Genomic DNA, 13,184 nt, shown 5'->3' with positions numbered 1-13,184 from the left:
TCAGGGTTTACCAAGCTCCCTTCTCTGTGTTGAATCAGAACTAAGCCCAGGGTCAGGGTTTACCAAGCTCCCTTCTCTGTGTTAAATCAGAACTAGGCCCAGGGTCAGGGTTTACCAAGCTCCCTTCTCTGTGTTGAATCAGAACTAAGCCCAGGGTCAGGGTTTACCAAGCTCCCTTCTCTGTGTTAAATCAGAACTAAGCCCAGGGTCAGGGTTTACCAAGCTCCCTTCTCTGTGTTAACTCAGAACTAGGCCCAGGGTCAGGGTTTACCAAGCTCCCTTCTCTGTGTTGAATCAGAACTAAGCCCAGGGTCAGGGTTTACCAAGCTCCTTTCTCTGTGTTAAATCAGAACTAGGCCCAGGGTCAGGGTTTACCAAGCTCCCTTCTCTGTGTTAACTCAGAACTAGGGTCAGGGTTAACCAAGCTCCCTTCTCTTTGTTAAATCAGAACTAAGCCCAGGGTCACGGTTAACCAAGCTCCCTTCTCTGTGTTAAATCAGAACCAGGGTCAGGGTTTACCAAGCTCCCTTCTCTGTGTTAAATCAGAACTAGGGTCAGGGTTAACCAAGCTCTCTTCTCTGTGTTAAATCAGAACCAGGGTCAGGGTTTACCAAGCTCCCTTCTCTGTGTTAAATCAGAACTAAGCCCAGGGTCAGGGTTAACCAAGCTCCCTTCTCTGTGTTAAATCAGAACCAGGGTCAGGGTTTACCAAGCTCCCTTCTCTGTGTTAAATCAGAACTAAGCCCAGGGTCAGGGTTAACCAAGCTCCCTTCTCTGTGTTAAATCAGAACCAGGGTCAGGGTTTACCAAGCTCCCTTCTCTGTGTTAAATCAGAACTAAGCCCAGGGTCAGGGTTAACCAAGCTCCCTTCTCTGTGTTAAATCAGAACTAGGGTCAGGGTTTTACCAAGCTCCCTTTTCTGTGTTAAATCAGAACTAAGCCCAGGGTCAGGGTTAACCAAGCTCCCTTCTCTGTGTTAAATCAGAACCAGGGTCAGGGTTAACCAAGCTCCCTTCTCTGTGTTAAATCAGATCTAAGCCCAGGGTCAGGGTTTACCAAGCTCCCTTCTCTGTGTTAAATCAGAACTAAGCCCAGGGTCAGGGTTAACCAAGCTCCCTTCTCTGTGTTAAATCAGAACTAGGGTCAGGGTTTACCAAGCTCCCTTCTCTGTGTTAAATCAGAACTAAGCCCAGGGTCAGGGTTTACCAAGCTCCCTTCTCTGTGTTAAATCAGAACTAGGGTCAGGGTTTACCAAGCTCCCTTCTCTGTGTTAAATCAGAACTAAGCCCAGGGTCAGGGTTAACCAAGCTCCCTTCTCTGTGTTAAATCAGAACTAGGGTCAGGGTTTACCAAGCTCCCTTCTCTGTGTTAAATCAGAACTAAGCCCAGTGTCAGGGTTAACCAAGCGCCCTTTTCTGTGTTAAATCAGAGCTACGCCCAGGGTCAGGGTTAACCAAGCTCCCTTCTCTGTGTTAAATCAGAGCTACGCCCAGGGTCAGGGTTAACCAAGCTCCCTTCTCTGTGTTAAATCAGAGCTACGCCCAGGGTCAGGGTTAACCAAGCTCCCTTCTCTGTGTTAAATCAGAACTAGGGTCAGGGTTTACCAAGCTCCCTTCTCTGTGTTAAATCAGAACTAGGGTCAGGGTTTACCAAGCTCCCTTCTCTGTGTTAAATCAGAACTAGGGTCAGGGTTTACCAAGCTCCCTTCTCTGTGTTAAATCAGAACTAGGGTCAGGGTTTACCAAGCTCCCTTCTCTGTGTTAAATCAGTGATTACTTCAAGAGATAAATAAAGGAAGGATGGATGCATTTTCAAAGTATTCAAACAGACCCTAAGAATTGGGCCACAGTGTGAATGTCACATTGCCATTGCAGTGGACTGCAGTACCTACAGAGTCTGTAATGGGCTGTAATTGATAAATGACTCCATGTCTGACTGTTTGAAAAGGGAAATGCTGATCCTGTCTTGTTCTGTGCGTTTTATCTAGTTCCTCAACAGCTCCAGATTTGGCTCCTCACATGTTGTAATCTCACAGCTGAGTTTTGTGTTCAGTATTAAACGTTGCCTCCCCACTGCTCAGCGTCACTTTGAGCCATCCAGCTTTAAATGAGCTATATTTTTAATCTCCAACAAATTAGCACATTTGGGTTGATTTTGCACTTGGTGGACCAATAAATTAAAGCCCAAGTAATCATAATGTACTGTTTGTTAATTTGAATAGTGAGAAGTTTGTTGTAGCTCAGCGTCCTTTCGTCTCAGAGCTCGGGAACAGAAAATCAACGTCCTTTCATCTCAGAGCTAGGGAACAGAAAATCAACGTCCTTTCATCTCAGAGCTAGGGAACAGAAAATCAATGTCCTTTCATCTCAGAGCTAGGGAACAGAAAATCAACGTCCTTTCATCTCAGAGCTAGGGAACAGAAAATCAACGTCCTTTTGTCTCAAAGCTAGGGAACAGAAAAACAACGTCCTTTTGTCTCAGAGCTAGGGAACAGAAAATCAACGTCCTTTTGTCTCAGAGCTAGGGAACAGAAAATCAACGTCCTTTCGTCTCAGAGCTAGGGAACAGAAAATCAACGTCCTTTCATCTCAGAGCTAGGGAACAGAAAATCAACGTCCTTTCGTCTCAGAGCTAGGGAACAGAAAATCAACGTCCTTTCGTCTCAGAGCTAGGGAACAGAAAATCAGTGTCCAACGGTCAGTGCTGTACACTACATTCTATATTGACAGTGTCCCTCCAAAAGGGTACCCTATTCCCTACATAGTGCACTACTTTTGACCAAAGCCCTCTGGCTCTAATTAGGGAATAGGGTGCCATTTGAGAGGACTATAAACACAATCAGATAGTAATTTACAGTCAATACAATCCACCATACAGTACATGTACTGTTTCCTATATAGAGCACTACTTTAGTAGCCTAGCTAAACCAGCCTGATTCCCTATGTAGTGCACTACTTTAGTAGCCTGGCTAAACCAGCCTGATTCCCTATGTAGAGCACTACTTTAGTAGCCTAGCTAAACCAGCCTGATTCCCTATGTAGAGCACTACTTTAGTAGCCTGGCTAAACCAGCCTGATCTTGCAAGCTCATATGTCAGTTGCACTACTTTAGTAGCCTGAGGCTACAACCCATAGGGCTCTGATTCCCAATGTAGTGCACTACTTTAGGGAATCAGGCTGGCTAAACCAGGCTACTGAAGTAGTGCACTACATAGGGAATCAGGCTGGTCTAGCTAGGCTACTAAAGTAGTGCACTAGCATAGGGAACCAGCCTGGTTTAGCTAGGCTACTAAAGTAGTGCACTACATAGGGAATCAGGCTGGTTTAGCTAGGCTACTAAAGTAGTGCACTACATAGGGAATCAGGCTGGTTTAGCTAGGCTACTAAAGTAGTGCACTACATAGGGAATCAGGCTGGTTTAGCTAGGCTACTAAAGTAGTGCACTACATAGGGAATCAGGCTGGTTTAGCCAGGCTACTAAAGTAGTGCACTACATAGGGAATCAGGCTGGTTTAGCTAGGCTACTAAAGTAGTGCACTACATAGGGAATCAGGCTGGTTTAGCTAGGCTACTAAAGTAGTGCACTACATAGGGAATCAGGCTGGTTTAGCTAGGCTACTAAAGTAGTGCACTACATAGGGAATCAGGCTGGTTTAGCTAGGCTACTAAAGTAGTGCACTACATAGGGAATCAGGCTGGTTTAGCTAGGCTACTAAAGTAGTGCACTACATAGGGAATAGGGTGCCATTTGGGACACACCTTGTTTTATAACTTGTTTTGGAATGTTTCCTGTTTCCCTGGTCTGGAGGATTGTGATTGGTTCGTTCTGCTGTTTGAGGAGGGATTTGTATGTGCGTAAATAACTGTTCGCTTTTGTACTGTAATTTTTCATTTGAGTATTATATCAGCAGTGTCTGATTTTACTGTGCCTTTCATTCAAAAGTTGTATTTACAACTTTTTAGTGGGTTTAAATATTAAAATATATGAATATATATATACTTACCTGGTGTGTTGTTGACTTTTCTGTCAATCGCTGACTCTCTGTCATTACCTTCACTCAGGTTGTCACTGCAGGTGTTTTCAGGTGTTTTTGACTGCAGGTTATGATTGGCCTAAAATTCAAAACACATTTATTTATTTCCATCACTCACTCTTATGCCTGACTGAGCGCATCCCGACAGTCTTTTTCTGTGCCTCCATCTTATTTTGACTCTGTGTTGTGTATCTGTAAGTGTGTGCTAGTTGTGTGTGGCTCAACTTTGTTAACACGCACCCGACCCTAACCCGCTGTGTCCCGCAGCCGACCCTAACCCGCTGTGTCCTGCAGCTGACCCTAACCCGCTGTATCCCGACCCTAACCCGCTGTATCCCGACCCTAACCCGATGTGTCGTGCACCTAACCCGCTGTGTCCCGCAGCCGACCCTAACCCGCTGTGTCCCGCAGCCGACCCTAACCAGTTGTGTCCCGCAGCCGACCCTAACCAGTTGTGTCCCGCAGCCGACCCTAACCAGCTGTGTCCCGCAGCCGACCCTAACCCGCTGTGTCCCGCACCCGACCCTAACCCGCTGTGTCCCGCAGCCGACCCTAACCCGATGTGTCGTGCACCCGACCCTAACCCGCTGTGTCCCGCAGCCGACCCTAACCCGCTGTATCCCGACCCTAACCCGATGTGTCGTGCACCCGACCCTAACCCGCTGTGTCCCGCACCCGACCCTAACCCGCTGTGTCCCGCACCCGACCCTAACCCGCTGTGTCCCGCAGCCGACCCTAACCAGCTGTGTCCCGCACCCGACCCTAACCCGCTGTGTCCCGCAGCCGACCCTAGCCCGCTGTGTCCCGCACCTGACCATAACCCGCTGTGTCCCGCAGCCGACCCTAACCCGCTGTGTCCCGCACCCGACCCTAACCAGCTGTGTCCCGCACCCGACCCTAACCCGCTGTGTCCCGCAGCCGACCCTAACCAGCTGTGTCCCGCAGCCGACCCTAACCCGCTGTGTCCCGCAGCCGACCCTAACCAGTTGTGTCCCGCAGCCGACCCTAACCAGCTGTGTCCCGCAGCCGACCCTAACCCGCTGTGTCCCGCAGCTGACCCTAACCCGCTGTATCCCGACCCTAACCCGCTGTATCCCAACCCTAACCCGATGTGTCGTGCACCCGACCCTAACCCGCTGTGTCCCGCACCCGACCCTAACCCGCTGTGTCCCGCACCCGACCCTAACCCGCTGTGTCCCGCAGCCGACCCTAACCCGATGTGTCGTGCACCCGACCCTAACCCGCTGTGTCCTGCAGCCGACCCTAACCCGATGTGTCGTGCACCCGACCCTAACCCGCTGTGTCCCGCAGCCGACCCTAACCCGCTGTATCCCGACCCTAACCCGATGTGTCCCGCACCCGACCCTAACCCGCTGTGTCCCGCACCCGACCCTAACCCGCTGTGTCCCGCAGCCGACCCTAACCAGCTGTGTCCCGCACCCGACCCTAACCCGCTGTGTCCCGCAGCCGACCCTAACCCGCTGTATCCCGACCCTAACCCGATGTGTCCCGCACCCAACCCTAACCCGCTGTGTCCCGCACCCGACCCTAACCCGCTGTGTCCCGCACCCGACCCTAACCCGCTGTGTCCCGCAGCCGACCCTAACCAGCTGTGTCCCGCAGCCGACCCTAACCCGCTGTGTCCCGCAGCCGACCCTAACCAGCTGTGTCCCGCACCCGACCCTAACCAGCTGTGTCCCGCAGCCGACCCTAACCAGCTGTGTCCCGCAGCCGACCCTAACCCGCTGTGTCCCGCAGCCGACCCTAACCAGTTGTGTCCCGCAGCCGACCCTAACCAGCTGTGTCCCGCAGCCGACCCTAACCCGCTGTGTCCCGCACCCGACCCTAACCCGCTGTGTCCCGCAGCCGACCCTAACCAGCTGTGTCCCGCAGCCGACCCTAACCCGCTGTGTCCCGCAGCCGACCCTAACCAGCTGTGTCCCGCACCCGACCCTAACCAGCTGTGTCCCGCAGCCGACCCTAACCAGCTGTGTCCCGCAGCCGACCCTAACCCGCTGTGTCCCGCAGCCGACCCTAACCAGTTGTGTCCCGCAGCCGACCCTAACCAGCTGTGTCCCGCAGCCGACCCTAACCCGCTGTGTCCCGCAGCCGACCCTAACCAGCTGTGTCCCGCAGCCGACCCTAACCAGCTGTGTCCCGCAGCCGACCCTAACCCGCTGTGTCCCGCAGCCGACCCTAACCCGCTGTGTCCCGCAGCCGACCCTAACCAGCTGTGTCCCGCACCCGACCCTAACCAGCTGTGTCCCGCACCCGACCCTAACCCGCTGTGTCCCGCAACCGACCCTAACCCGCTGTGTCCCGCACCCGACCATAACCCGCTGTGTCCCGCAGCCGACCCTAACCAGCTGTGGCCCGCACCTGACCATAACCCGCTAATAGGGGAAATGTTTCTGCTTATAATTTGACATTTTGTTTGGCTATTTGTTAGTAAACTTGTCTATAATTAGATACGTGCAGCTTCTCTTCTGTCATTATATGTTGCCCTAGAAGAATATATAAACCTTTGCTCACCTGAATGATGTCATAAATCCATAGAATGGATGCGTACATTTAGTTGACATCGGTAAAGTTCTCTGTCATCTCTTCCTCTTTCACAGAGCAAAGACGTTTAGGGACCGGGGAGAAAATGCAATAACTTTCCAAATGAAATCAGTTTGACCGGTTGTAAGGAAATAGAAAGCTGTGAAAACAACCCAACATGTTTCTGATGAGATTTCAGGTCAGCTTGGATGCATATTTATGTGGTTGAAATACTATCAGCTGTTATGATGCTGATAAAGACAGCACCTTTACAGACGGTCCCTAACTGTGGTTGAAATACTATCAGCTGTTATGATGCTGATAAAGATAGGGACCGTCTGTAAAGGTGCTGACTTTATCAGCATCATAACAGCTGATAATATTTCAACCACAGTTAGGGACCGTCTGTAAAGGTGCTGTCTTTATCAGCATCATAACAGCTGATAATATTTCAACCACAGTTAGGGACCGTCTGTAAAGGTGCTGTCTTTATCAGCATCATAACAGCTGATAATATTTCAACCACAGTTAGGGACCGTCTGTAGAGGTGATGTATTTTTTAACTGCACATTCGCATTCTCTCAAGATGCTGAAATAAATAAATCCTATTTCTCCACTCCTGTTCCCGAGTTATAATGTTGCCTACATTTGGTGTATCTTTTTACTGCAAGAAATGCTTCATTCTGCAGGAGTTAATAGTAAGGATATGTGAGAGGTTATAGACCCTACAGTCAGTGACCTTTTAGTTTCCATTTAACCCATCTGAACAGTAGGCTACAGTTCACTTGATGTGCCATAGGCCTATTTGTTTATTTAGCTGAAATAAAGGTTAAATTAAAAAAATAAAGTCCCCGTCTTGTGACTGTCTAATTTGTATAGCTCCTCATAATCATCACCACATAACATAGCCAGCACTGCTATCATCCTCTAACTACTTCACCACATAACATAGCCAGCACTGCTATCATCCTCTACTACACCACATAACATAGCCAGCACTGCTATCATCCTCTAACTACCTCACCACATAATATAGCCAGCACTGCTATCATCCTCTAACTACTACACCACATAACATAGCCAGCACTGCTATCATCCTCTAACTACTTCACCACATAACATAGCCAGCACTGCTATCATCCTCTAACTACTTCACCACATAACATAGCCAGCACTGCTATCATCCTCTAACTACTACACCACATAACATAGCCAGCACTGCTATCATCCTCTAACTACTACACCACATAACATAGCCAGCACTGCTATCATCCTCTACTACACCACATAACATAGCCATCACTGCTATCATCCTCTACTACACCACATAACATAGCCAGCACTGCTATCATCCTCTACTACACCACATAACATAGCCATCACTGCTATCATCCTCTACTACACCACATAACATAGCCAGCACTGCTATCATCCTCTACTACACCACATAACATAGCCAGCACTGCTATCATCCTCTAACTACTACACCACATAACATAGCCAGCACTGCTATCATCCTCTACTACACCACATAACATAGCCAGCACTGCTATCATCCTCTACTACACCACATAACATAGCCAGCACTGCTATCATCCTCTACTACACCACATAACATAGCCATCACTGCTATCATCCTCTACTACACCACATAACATAGCCAGCACTGCTATCATCCTCTAACTACTACACCACATAACAGCCAGGGTGCTCGCAGCTGTAGCTGTATCTTTACACTACAGTTCAAAAGTTTGGGGTCACTTAGAAATGTCCTTGTTTTTTAAAGAAAATCATAATTTTTCGTCCATTTAAAATAACTTTAAATTGATCAGAAATACAGTTTAGACATTGTTAATGTTGTAAATTGCTATTGTAGCTGGAAATGGCAGATTGTTTTATGGAATATCTCCATAGGCGTACAGAGGCCCATTATCAGCAACCATCATTCCTGTGTTCCAATGGCACGTTGTGTTAGCTAATCCAAGTTTATCATTTTAAAAGGATAATTGATCATTAGAAAACCCTTTTGCAATTATGTTAGCACAGCTGAAAACTGTAGTTCTGATAAAGAAGCAATAAAACTGGCCTTCTTTAGACTAGTTGAGTATCTGGAGCATCAACATTTATGGGTTCTATTACAGGCTCAAAATGGCCAGAAACAAAGAACTTTCTTCTGAAACTCGTCAGTCTATTCTTGTTCTGTGAAATGAAGGCTATTCCATGCGAGAAATTGCCAAGAAACTGAAGATCTCGTACAACGCGGTGTACTACTCCCTTCACAGAACAGCGCAAACTAACTATCCAGAATAGAAAGAGGAGTGGGAGGCCCCGGTGCACAACTGAGCAAGAGGACAAGTACATTAGAGTGTCTAGTTTGAGAAACAGATGCCTCACAAGCCCTCAACTGGCAGCTTCATTAAATAGTACCCTGCAAAACACCAGTCTCAACGTCAACAGTGAAGAGGCACCTCCGGGATGCTGGCCTTCTAGGCAGAGTTGCAAAGAAAAAGCCATATCTCAGACTGGCAAATAAAAATAAAAGATTAAGATGGGCAAAAGAACACAGGAACTGCCAGGCTTTGGTGTCAGTAGTTAGTTCCACCCCAGGCTTTGGTGTCAGTAGTTAGTTCCACCTCAGGCTTTGGTGTCAGTAGTTAGTTCCACCTCAGGCTTTGGTGTCAGTAGTTAGTAAATGTCATTGTTTTTAAACAATTTGAATGGACTAAAGTGGCTGATGGCTACAGATAGAAAACAACCAGCTCACAAACTTCTCTGTTTTATACGAAGGGGGAAAATAGATATTTTAGTAATACATATCTACACTGGTGGTGAAAATACTTTCACAATTACCAAGGTAAAAATCCTGAGTCTTTTTTTTGCTTTTTGAATAGTTGTGTTCAGTATAGGATAATGAGAAGCTTATGTTGCATTCTGCAAGCCCAGCAGCGTCAACACGTGTGTCCGATATTAATGTCAGAGAAAGAGGAATCGCTGGCGGTTCAAAACAGATAGAGCTTTATGATTGTGCTTTCTGTCAAGTCATCTGACTGGCTATCAGCAGCAGACCATTTTAAATCCTCCCAGACTGCAGTTTATCATCCGAGGTGTGAGTGAGGGAGGGGAGGGGAGGGGGGGGGGGCATTGTTAAGGCTTCTGCAACCCTATTATCTAAATCTCTACATGACTTTAACCTCGCCTGTCATATACCCGGGCCTGGCAAGGAGCAGATATCGTATTTAGGCCAACTGAGAGGGAGAGAGGGAGAGAGAATAGAGCGAGAGAATAGAGCTAGAGGATAGAGAGAGAGAATAGAGAGAGCGAGGCGGGATAGAGAGAGAGAGGATAGAGAGAGAGGATAGAGAGAGAGGATAGAGAGAGAGAGAGAGAGAGAGAGAGAGAGAGAGAGGAGAGAGAGGAGAGAGAGAGAGAGAGAGAGAGAGAGAGAGAGAGAGAGAGAGAGAGAGAGAGAGAGAGAGAGAGAGAGAGAGAGAGAGAGAGAGGATAGAGAGAGCGAGGTGGGATAAAAAGAGAGAGGATAGAGAGAGAGAGAGAGAGCCTCCCTGTGTTCGATTACAGCAGCAAAATGGGTGAATAATGAGGGGAGAAACCGAAAGAGCAGTATCTTGGTTGAGGCTGTTACTCTTTCTGCTAGTTTGATGTCTATTTCAAGCTTCGCCAGCCACAGCAGAGAGAGAGAAAGAGAGACATCTTTAGATATGGATAAACCTATATTTTCATAGGGAAAATACATTTGGCCAGTGGTGTTGTGTTGCGCCCAACACAGGACATAAATAACAGTGTGTGGAGGTAGGGAGCCACATGGCCTCTGAGAGCACATGGCCCTGTTCTGGGGCCTCTCCGTGTTGAGCTGGAAGGAGAGAGAGAGAAAGATTATGTGTATCTCAAATGACACCCTATTCCCTACGTAGTGCACTACTTCTGACCAGTACCCATAGGGCTCTAGTCAAAAGTAGTGCACTATATAGGGATTAGCGTGCCATTTGGAATGCATCCCGTTCTGAAAGAGGCAAAGTTTGAAGGCGTCCTGTCTTCCTTGTTATGATATCATCACTAACATTACATATTTGGCTAGTGGAGACAGAGGGCAGTGTTCCAATCATTGATTATACATGTGTAATTAAAGTGTCTTAGATCAGTGATCACTGTGACGAGGAAAAGGACATATTTATTTTTCTTGAGTTTGAACAAGGCCTAGAGAGAGAAGAGGAGGGTAAAGGGAGAGGTGGTGAGGAGGGGTTGAGGCCGGAGGGAGAAGAGGAGGGAAAGAGAGAAGTAGATACCCTCTGGTTAGATACCTACATTTGACAGAGACCTTTATGTAGTTGATAGGAGAGGAGAGGGATGGGAAAGGGGGAGATATGGTTGGGGTTGGAGAGAGGAGGGGGGAGTTAGGAGGGGTTGGAGAGAGGAGAGGGGAGTTAGGAGGGGTTGGAGAGAGGAGGGGTTGGAGAGAGGAGAGGGGAGTTAGGAGGGGTTGGAGAGAGGAGGGGGGAGTTAGGAGGGGTTGGAGAGAGGAGGGGGGAGTTAGGAGGGGTTGGAGAGAGGAGGGGGGAGTTAGGGGGGGTTGGAGAGAGGAGAGGGGAGTTAGGAGGGGTTGGAGAGAGGAGAGGGGAGTTAGGAGGGGTTGGAGAGAGGAGGGGGGAGTTAGGAGGGGTTGGAGAGAGGAGGGGGGAGTTAGGAGGGGTTGGAGAGAGGAGGGGGGAGTTAGGAGGGGTTGGAGAGAGGAGGGGGGAGTTAGGAGGGTTTGGAGAGAGGAGGGGGGAGTTAGGAGGGGTTGGAGAGAGGAGAGGGGAGTTAGGAGGGGTTGGAGTTAGGAGGGGTTGGAGAGAGGAGGGGGGAGTTAGGAGGGGTTGGAGAGAGGAGAGGGGAGTTAGGAGGGGTTGGAGAGAGGAGAGGGGAGTTAGGAGGGGTTGGAGAGAGGAGAGGGGAGTTAGGAGGGGTTGGAGAGAGGAGAGGGTAGTTAGGAGGGGTTGGAGTTAGGAGGGGGAGTTAGGAGGGGTTGGAGAGAGGAGGGGAGAGTTAGGAGGGGTTGGAGAGAGGAGAGGGGAGTTAGGAGGGGTTGGAGAGAGGAGAGGGGAGTTAGGAGGGGTTGGAGAGAGGAGAGGGGAGTTAGGAGGGGTTGGAGAGAGGAGAGGGTAGTTAGGAGGGGTTGGAGTTAGGAGGGGGGAGTTAGGAGGGGTTGGAGAGAGGAGGGGAGAGTTAGGAGGGGGGTTGGAGAGAGGAGGGGGGAGTTAGGAGGGGTTGGAGAGAGGAGGGGGGAGTTAGGAGGGGTTGGAGAGAGGAGGGGGGGAGTTAGGAGGGGTTGGAGAGAGGAGGGGGGAGTTAGGAGGGGTTGGAGAGAGGAGGGGGGAGTTAGGAGGGGTTGGAGAGAGGAGAGGGGAGTTAGGAGGGGTTGGAGAGAGGAGGGGGGAGTTAGGAGGGGTTGGAGAGAGGAGGGGGGAGTTAGGAGGGGTTGGAGAGAGGAGAGGGGAGTTAGGAGGGGTTGGAGAGAGGAGGGGGGAGTTAGGAGGGGTTGGAGAGAGGAGAGGGGAGTTAGGAGGGGTTGGAGAGAGGAGGGGGGGGTTAGGAGGGGTTGGAGAGAGGAGGGGGGAGTTAGGAGGGGTTGGAGAGAGGAGGGGGGAGTTAGGAGGGGTTGGAGAGAGGAGGGGGGAGTTAGGAGGGTTTGGAGAGAGGAGGGGGGAGTTAGGAGGGGTTGGAGAGAGGAGAGGGGAGTTAGGAGGGGTTGGAGAGAGGAGGGGGGGAGTTAGGAGGGGTTGGAGAGAGGAGAGGGGAGTTAGGAGGGGTTGGAGAGAGGAGAGGGGAGTTAGGAGGGGTTGGAGAGAGGAGAGGGGAGTTAGGAGGGGTTGGAGAGAGGAGAGGGTAGTTAGGAGGGGTTGGAGTTAGGAGGGGGGAGTTAGGAGGGGTTGGAGAGAGGAGGGGAAAGTTAGGAGGGGTTGGAGAGAGGAGAGGGGAGTTAGGAGGGGTTGGAGAGAGGAGGGGGGAGTTAGGAGGGGTTGGAGAGAGGAGAGGGGAGTTAGGAGGGGTTGGAGAGAGGAGAGGGGAGTTAGGAGGGGTTGGAGAGAGGAGAGGGGAGTTAGGAGGGGTTGGAGAGAGGAGAGGGTAGTTAGGAGGGGTTGGAGTTAGGAGGGGGGAGTTAGGAGGGGTTGGAGAGAGGAGGGGAGAGTTAGGAGGGGTTGGAGAGAGGAGGGGGGAGTTAGGAGGGGTTGGAGAGAGGAGAGGGGAGTTAGGAGGGGTTGGAGAGAGGAGGGGGGGAGTTAGGAGGGGTTGGAGAGAGGAGGGGGGAGTTAGGAGGGGTTGGAGAGAGGAGAGGGGAGTTAGGAGGGGTTGGAGAGAGGAGAGGGGAGTTAGGAGGGGTTGGAGAGAGGAGGGGGGAGTTAGGAGGGGTTGGAGAGAGGAGAGGGGAGTTAGGAGGGGTTGGAGTTAGGAGGGGTTGGAGAGAGGAGAGGGGAGTTAGGAGGGGTTGGAGAGAGGAGAGGGGAGTTAGGAGGGGTTGGAGAGAGGAGGGGGGAGTTAGGAGGGGTTGGAGAGAGGAGAGGGGAGTTATGAGGGGTTGGAGAGAGGAGGGGGGAGTTAGGAGGGGTTGGAGAGA

The sequence above is a fragment of the Salvelinus alpinus genome, chromosome 8, assembly GCF_045679555.1.
Source record: "Salvelinus alpinus chromosome 8, SLU_Salpinus.1, whole genome shotgun sequence".
NCBI lineage: Eukaryota > Metazoa > Chordata > Actinopteri > Salmoniformes > Salmonidae > Salvelinus > Salvelinus alpinus.
The sequence above is the reverse complement of the archived record's forward strand: the minus strand, read 5'-3'. Positions refer to the sequence as shown.